Below are 8,268 nucleotides of genomic sequence, written 5' to 3'. Positions count from 1 at the left end.
TGCTCATTATACTTAATGCATTAACAAATAAAACTCAGCTCTTGATATTGACATTTCATGTATCACTTATGATTTCATGTTCATGACTATTAAAATTTTGTGGATTATATAAAAATGTCTTGGATAAGTTAGCCCCATAGGTATCAAAGTGGTTGTGAATTGAGATAAATGTGTATAGTAGCTCAGAAAACAAAAATTTATGGAAGATTAAATTTTCCATCCAAGATGAGGAAATCATTACAAAAGATATTAGGCTGTAGGTACCATGCAAAATATGGTACCATGCAAAATAAACTTTGGACCATCTCTGCAGAATTGCGAAATGTCACAATACTCAGAAAAATATGTAACAAGTAACAAATATGACAAAAGGTAAAAAAGAAAAAAATGCTGTTTTTTTTACACAATAGGGCAACTCATTTTGTTTCAATACCCAGTTCTAATGTGCGTGTGAGTGTGTTTATGTGTGTGTGTCTTCCACACACAACACCAAGGTGTTCTTGAACACCAGCAGTGTGTCTGAGAACTCAAATCAATTCTGGTGCTATTGAGACAGGGACCATAGATGTAGTCAGAATAGAGTGAAGGCATCTGGAGGGGGCAGGGTGGGATATTTGCAGTCAGGGCAATGCAACTACATGCAAGGAAACCCACCTACTAAAACTCTATGTTAAACATTAAGCTCTAGAATCATTCTTCAGTAAAATCAGTTAATGTTCCCCAGATAAAGAAGAGTAGCACGTTTTATTATGCTAATCATTTGTAACCATGTGTAAGATTCACTTTAGCATGCTAAAAGGCCCAGGCCTATGTGCTGTCTTTCCTCCTTCAGATCTGATGAGGTGATTTTGCAAACTGAGCAACTAACTTAGCTGCAGACCCAGCTGTAGACGGCATGGTAAAAGGCAGGAAGAATTCCATCTTAAAGATAAGATTGCATTTTAACACTCAGGAAGTTCAAGAGGCAAGATTCTTTAGCAAGTAGACAATACCTCAGCCCACCTTGGGGGCTGGGCAGGCAGCCTTTTGATGTGCTCCCAGACAAAGACACCCATATCCCAGAGAGAAATCAAGGCAGGAAAGTCCTTACAGTTAAGTTAATTTTTAATATTCAGGAACCACTTAACAAGTTCCACCCCTAAGTTTTTTCATGTTCTCAAAAAATCGTCAACTGCCTATAAAACCCCCTAGACAACACACCACTATGGACTCTCTTGTTCCCTCCTGGCATGAGCCGGGAGCTCTGTTCTTTCACTTTATCTCTAAATAAAAGCCTGTACCTTGCTCTGCTACCTTGAGTGTTAGTGAAACTCATTCTTCAGCTTTGTGAAGAAGAACCCCGGCATCACTATCTGCTGGAGACAGCACCAGATTCCCCAGGTTAAGGACTCCATCCTACAAGACTGTCATCCCCCCACCCTCTACTTCAGATGCCAGGTGCAAGCCCCTAGCAGTTACCTGTGCTCCCCACAACTGGATACAGACTGGAGGTTCCAATGTCCTCCCCCTTAGCCTTAATTTGCTAGTGCAGCTCACAGAACTCAGGAAAATGCTTACACTTACCCATGTAATAAAAGACACCATAGAGGATAACAGCTAACAGCCAGATGAGGAGATACACAGGGCAAGGTCCTGAATAAAGGATCTATTATCTCTGGGGAGCTTGGGTGGCCTGTGGTCACATTCCGGCCCCCAAACATGGAAGCCCCTCCCACAGAGAAGCGGGATGCAGAGAGGCATGCATTCTTCTCATGGGTTTTGTGAGGGCTTCAGTGCATAGAAAAATAATCGCCTAACTCCCTGGACATTGGTTGATTCCACCTCCGGCCACAGTCCTTGGTTTGGGTCCCACAGTCCTTCATTAATACGATAAGACACCAACTTCACCTTTAAGCCTCTGAAGTGTCTTCAGGAGCTGAGGATGGAAACCAAATATGCTGGGAAATACCTACTTGATCATCTGAATGACTAAGTATGTTTTTCTTATGGCCCACTATATCACAACTGCCTGTATCCCCACAGCATGGTGCGTCTCCTCAGTATGGTATAAAATAACTGCAAGCAGCGAAGAAAGGTTAATGATTACTTCTGTCAACAAATAAGACATTCTTCATTCCTATTAATTGGGAGGCTAAATCACATTTCTCTTAGTCTTTGTTGTGGACATACTTTTTCACTTTCCAGATATTCATTAGTTTTAATTCCATATATATCATGAACTATAATTTCTTAGACTTAATTTTTAATTTCAAAATACATAAATTCCTATCACTGAAGACAATATTATACAAGTATTTCATATTTTTTGGAAATTTTTCAGATAATGAAGCCTATATTATATATCCATACTTGATTTGCTAAGGAGTCCTTTGAGACCTTATTAATATTGATAATAATTGGTGAATCCTAAAAATATATATGAAATGATTTTCATCAATATCTTTGATCATATCTGTTCATTACAACCAACAGTTGAACATTTTCATTTGAAATAATAGATGAAAAGACTAATGTTAAAAAATGTAATTACAGAGATATTAAATGAATGATTTTATAGTGAGCAGACTAATATGTAAAACCAAGTAAGCCAGTTGTAGTCCAGAAATTTGTGACTCATTCAGCAACACTGGGATGAACCTGAAAGGGAATTTTTTTACTTTCTGAGAAAAAAACTATTAGTTTTCTTATAGCTTCTTTTATCTGTTCATTTCTAAGACTGTAGATGATGGGATTCAAGAAAGGAGGAACTATGTTGTAAAATACAGAAAGAATCATGTCCCGGATGGTTTCAGAAGTTGCTGAAGGCTTCAGGTACACATAGGTGATGGAGTCGAAGAAGACAGACACCACCAGGATGTGAGGGACAGACGTGAAAAAGGCCTTGCCTCGCTCTCTGGTTGGAAACTTCAGTATGGTGGAAAATATGTGAAAGTACGATATGTTGAGAAAGATAAAAGAAACACACAAACTACAATAATAGAAACAAAAAGTAAGAGGAAAGTGCTGCAGGTGTCAGAGCAGGAGAGGCTCAGCAGAGAGGGGACATCACCGAAGAACTGATGGACCACATTGGACTGACAGAAAGACAGCTGGAATACATTACCTGTGTGTGCACCTGAGTAGAGAAGACCACTAAGCAGGGAAAATAGTGTCATTTGCACACAGAATTGATGGTTCATGATAATGGGGTAGTGGAGGGGCTGGCAGATAGCCACATAGCGGTCACGGGCCATGGACATGAGGAATAGAACCTCTACAAATGCAAAATAAATAACCAAGAATATCTGGTTTGCACAGCCAGCCACTGAGATGGCCCAGTTATTGGTGACATAGTTGATACAGTCATTGGGGACAGTGACAGAAACATAGCACATGTCTAGGATGGACAGGTTCCTGAGGAAGAAGTACATGGGCATGTGAAGGTTCTGGTCAACTGTGGTGGCACTGATGATAAGAATGTTCCCTGTGAGGGCGGCCAGGTACATCAGAAGGAATAGCAGGGAGAGCAGGAGCCTTGTCTCCCACTTCTCAGCAAAGCCCGTGAGGAGAAACTCAGTCACTGTGGTGAAACTGGTCATTTTCAGGAAATGGTATTTGACCTGGAAAACAACAGGGTTAAACAATGAAAAGTATAATCCATAGAAAAAAAATTATAAAATGTTAAATATTTTATTTGGAAATGTTTCCTTTTATTTTATAAAGTTGGCCTTAATGCATAGGAAATGCCCTTCATTACTAGTATTTAGATCTTCTACGTTTATTACCACTTTTGAATAATTAACATGGCAAAATGCTGAAGTTGGGGCTTACCAATCCTTGCTGATTATGATATTCAATGTTCATACTCTATCAGTAATATACAGCCTATTAGTTTTATTATTTTAATAAAGAATTCACCAATTCAAATACAAGTTTTCAAGTATATGACAGTGTTTTGATAGTTATATACTTTATTAAATGCTCACCCCACATGCTGTAGTTACTATTAACATAGAAAGATGTTACAAGACTATTGCCTATACTCCTTATGCTGTACTTTCATCCCCACAACTAATTTATATTTTTATTGAGATTTTGTGCCTCTTATCCCCTTCACCTCCTTCAACAACCCAATTCAAATACATGTTTACATATATATAACACATACAGCACTTATCAGTTTAAATATGTAATAAATGAATGAGGAGGTAGTATATGTATAAAATGGAATATTACTCAGCTACGAAGGAGAATGAAATTCTGCATTTGCAACCATATGGATGATATTAGAGGGTTTTATGTTCAGTAAAATAAGTCAGACACAAAAAGACAAATACCATATAATCTCACTTATGTGTGGAATCTAGAAAGCAAAACCAGAAAGCAGACAAACCAAGCAGAAACACATTCATACATACAAAGAAGTAATTGGTGGTTTCTGGAGGAAATGGGAGAAAAGGATGGGTGAAGTAAATCAAGATTATTCAGAGACATATCTTCCAGTTACAAAATAAATAAGTCACATGAATATTTACAGCATAGGCATTATAACTGATAATATCATCATAAACTTGTCTGGTGGCAGGTGTTAACTAGAATTATCTATCATGGTTATCATCTCAGTATGGGTAAAACTATCAAATCACTATTTTGCACACCTGCAACTAATATAATATTGTATATCAATATTAATTCAATGAAAATAAGGAGACACATCACCATAAAAAATACTCCCCGAATTTTTTGCAATGTTTTAATAATGCATTCATAATAGTTATAAAACAAATTGTAAGATATTTGGTTATCTGCTAACATTCTCAATGCTTATATTTTTACTCATAAATAAATCTAAATGTGATTACCCTATTCATGTACCTCTATATATTAATAAATTTCATACAGCTCTACAACAATAAAACATTATTCACCTGTGAGAAATACAAGCTAAAGACAATCATATAACAGTTTTTTCATTGATTACTCAAAATTATTAAAGAACTATTCAAGTACTAAGGTTTTATTGGAAGAATAAACATATTTTTAGGCGCCTTATTTCAATGAGGGCAGAGTATAATACATAAAATATTTCTCCTCATTTTCATTTGTAAGTATTCAAAAATTCATATATTGGTGTCTTTACTTGTGTTTAATAAGTATTTAAACATTCAGAAATTTATGGGTCCTTTGCTAAAAAGCTTCTGTACAGAGAAGGACACCATCGCAGAAAAAAAGGCACCTACAGGGTGGGAGAATATATTTGTAAATGACATATCCGACAAGGAGTTAACATCAAAAATATATAAACACCCAAAAAGCAAATAACCCTATTAAAACATGGGTGGAGGACATGAACAGACACTTCTCCAAAGAAGAAATTCAGATGGCCAACAGGCACTTGAAAAGATGCTGCACATTGTTAATTATCAGGGAAATGCAAATCAATACCACAATGAGATATCACCTCACACCAGTCAGAATGGCCACTATCCAAGAGGCAAGAAGTCAATAACAGGTGTTGACAAGGATGTGGAGGAAGGGGAACCCTCCTACACTGCTGGTGGAAATGCAAACTGGTTCAAGCACTGTGGAAAGCAGTATGAGGATTCCTCAAAAAACTAAAAGTAAAAATAGCATTTGACCCAGGAATTCCACTCCTAGGAATTTACCCTAAGAATACAACTTCTCAGATTCAAAAAGATATATGCACCCCTATGTTTATCGCAGCACTATTTATAATGGCCAAGATATGAAAGTGACCTAAGTGTCCATCAGAAGATAAATGAATAAAGAAGATGTAGTACATATACACAATGGAATACTATTCAGCCATAAGAAAGAAACAAATCCTACCATTTGCAACAACATGGATGGAGCTAGAGGATATTTTGATCAGTGATATGTCAGGCAGAGAAAGAGAAATATCAAATGATTTCCCTTATTTGTAGAGTATAACAATGAAGCAAAACTAAAGCAACAAAATAGCAGCAGAATCACAGACTCCAAGAAGGGACTAGTGGTTACCAAAAGGGAGGGGTGGAGGAGTGTGGGTGGGGAGGGACAGAGGACTGTGGGGTATCATGATTGGTGCACATGGTGTGTGTGGGATCACGGGGAAGATTGTGCAGCTCAGAGAAGACAAATAGGGACTCTGTGGCATCTAACTACACTGGTGGACAGTGACTGCAATGGGGTATGGGAAGGGACTCGACAATAAGGGTGAATGTAATAATTACATTATTTTTCTTCTGAAACCTTCATAAGAGTGTATGTCAGTGATACCTTAATAAAAATAAATAAATTAACAGGAAAAAAATTTCATGGGTATTAAGAAATACATAGACAATCTGTAATACTTTCTTCTTTTCAAAATGATTACATGGAATGTTAAGGTACATGTTTAAAACCTTCAAGGTATTATAGAACTATATTCTGGTTTTTACACTAAACCACATTCCATTTGTATCTCCAAAAAAATTAAGAAATTGTTTACTAGTTTGTATTAATTGAACTTTATTGATGCACTCTTTGAAGTAACAAAAAGTTACTTCAACATTTGTCAACACAATTTCTCAATTAAGTTTGTAATTAGCACTAATTAATGTATTTTAACATGGGGAAAGTTAATCATTTGTAATCTTTAGTCCCTGAATTCAATGAATTTTAAGTTTGAAAAGAAGTATTACATATCCATTATTTTAAAAAAAATTGTGGCTATATGAAATGTGTAATTCTCTTACACTTACCAAATACTACTTAAAAAGGAAAACATTCATTTTAAATAGTCTCCATTAATATTTCTGGAATTTAAAGATATTCTATTTTGTCTTACAGCTATGTATCTTTCATTTCTACTAAATGTTTTATTTACAACTTGACCTTTTTTTAACCTGTAAATTTCCCTTTAAAAATTACACATCTCTATCCAAACTGGGTTTAATTCAGTCTACATTTTTATAGTTTTATTATTCCAAAATAAATTAAATATATATTTTGTTAAAAATTGAAGGGCTTTGCAATTTGTTGATATGAACTGAGGTCTGAACTAAGAATAATACGGTTGTCTATACATGTTTTCTCTCACATCTGATACCTAAATGTCCCTACTGCTTAACACTCTATAATCTACAGTTTTTATGAGATATATAAATGAAAAATAGAGTAAATGACAAAATAAATTTTCAAATAGCATTTTTGTTTAAGTAAATAATTACCTTTGAAATATTGCATGTGCTTTTAAGCATTGTGACTAATATTTACATATACTTCTAATTGTATGTACATGCACAACTATATAGATGGGAATGTATATATATGAAATATATATTTATATTTATAGTACTACTTAGTAGATACACTTAAATGAATTTTTAAAGCCATGAATGTTGATGGTCAAGAGAAGTCAACAATAAGTGATCCATTTTTTCTCAGTGAATTTCCTCAGTTCCAGAATCAAAAAACCTAATTATTCATGACTCAGACTCTGCCTGCAGCAAATAAGATTCAACACCAAATCGTGAAATTATCTAAACTGCAAAGAAAGAGGGAACACATCTTTCATTGTCATTAAATATACTTGCAATTCTAATAAATTATTTCTGAAACAATTATATAAATAAACTAAGATAAAGATTATTTTGTAGACCTTTACAGAAATATAATGAGTGATAAATGTAATGATTTAAAAGTTTGTTGGAAATTAGTAATAACTTAATATGCCTAAACTCTTTGATGAATTAACCTTAAAAAGGCAATACTTGCTCACTAAGTATTTATACTGTGGATAATGATATATTTACTTGCAATGTATTTTGATAGCAATTTATGTCTAACCTAGAAAAAATGTTAAAGCTGCTGCATACACAAAGATCCAACACCTTGTGTTTAATATTTAATCAGGATATTTAAGTTCTTGCTTCTAAGAATTCGGCCTTTTAACATCCACGTCTACTCTTCATTCATGACCTACTAGAAAATAATGCATCAGTGTATCACAAATAGAGTAAGTAACAAAGAAATTATTCCTTTACTTTGATTCCTTAATAGAAGTCCAATTTGGAATTTTACTTTGAGTTTTCTGGTGACAAACATAGATGAACCAATTCAAGGGAGCAGGTTTAAGGGAAACATTAAAACTGTATTCTTTCTTAAAGCTGTTTTTTTAGTTTTGTCAATGTAATTCATATATTTAAAAACACATCTTCATTTATTTAATTTTTACTTATTTTCTATATATTTATTCATTGACATGTAGTTGACAAACAATATAATATTGATTTCAATACCATATAT

The sequence above is a fragment of the Manis javanica genome, chromosome 14 (genome assembly GCF_040802235.1).
Source record: "Manis javanica isolate MJ-LG chromosome 14, MJ_LKY, whole genome shotgun sequence".
Classification (NCBI taxonomy): Eukaryota; Metazoa; Chordata; class Mammalia; order Pholidota; family Manidae; genus Manis; species Manis javanica.
The sequence above is the reverse complement of the archived record's forward strand: the minus strand, read 5'-3'. Positions refer to the sequence as shown.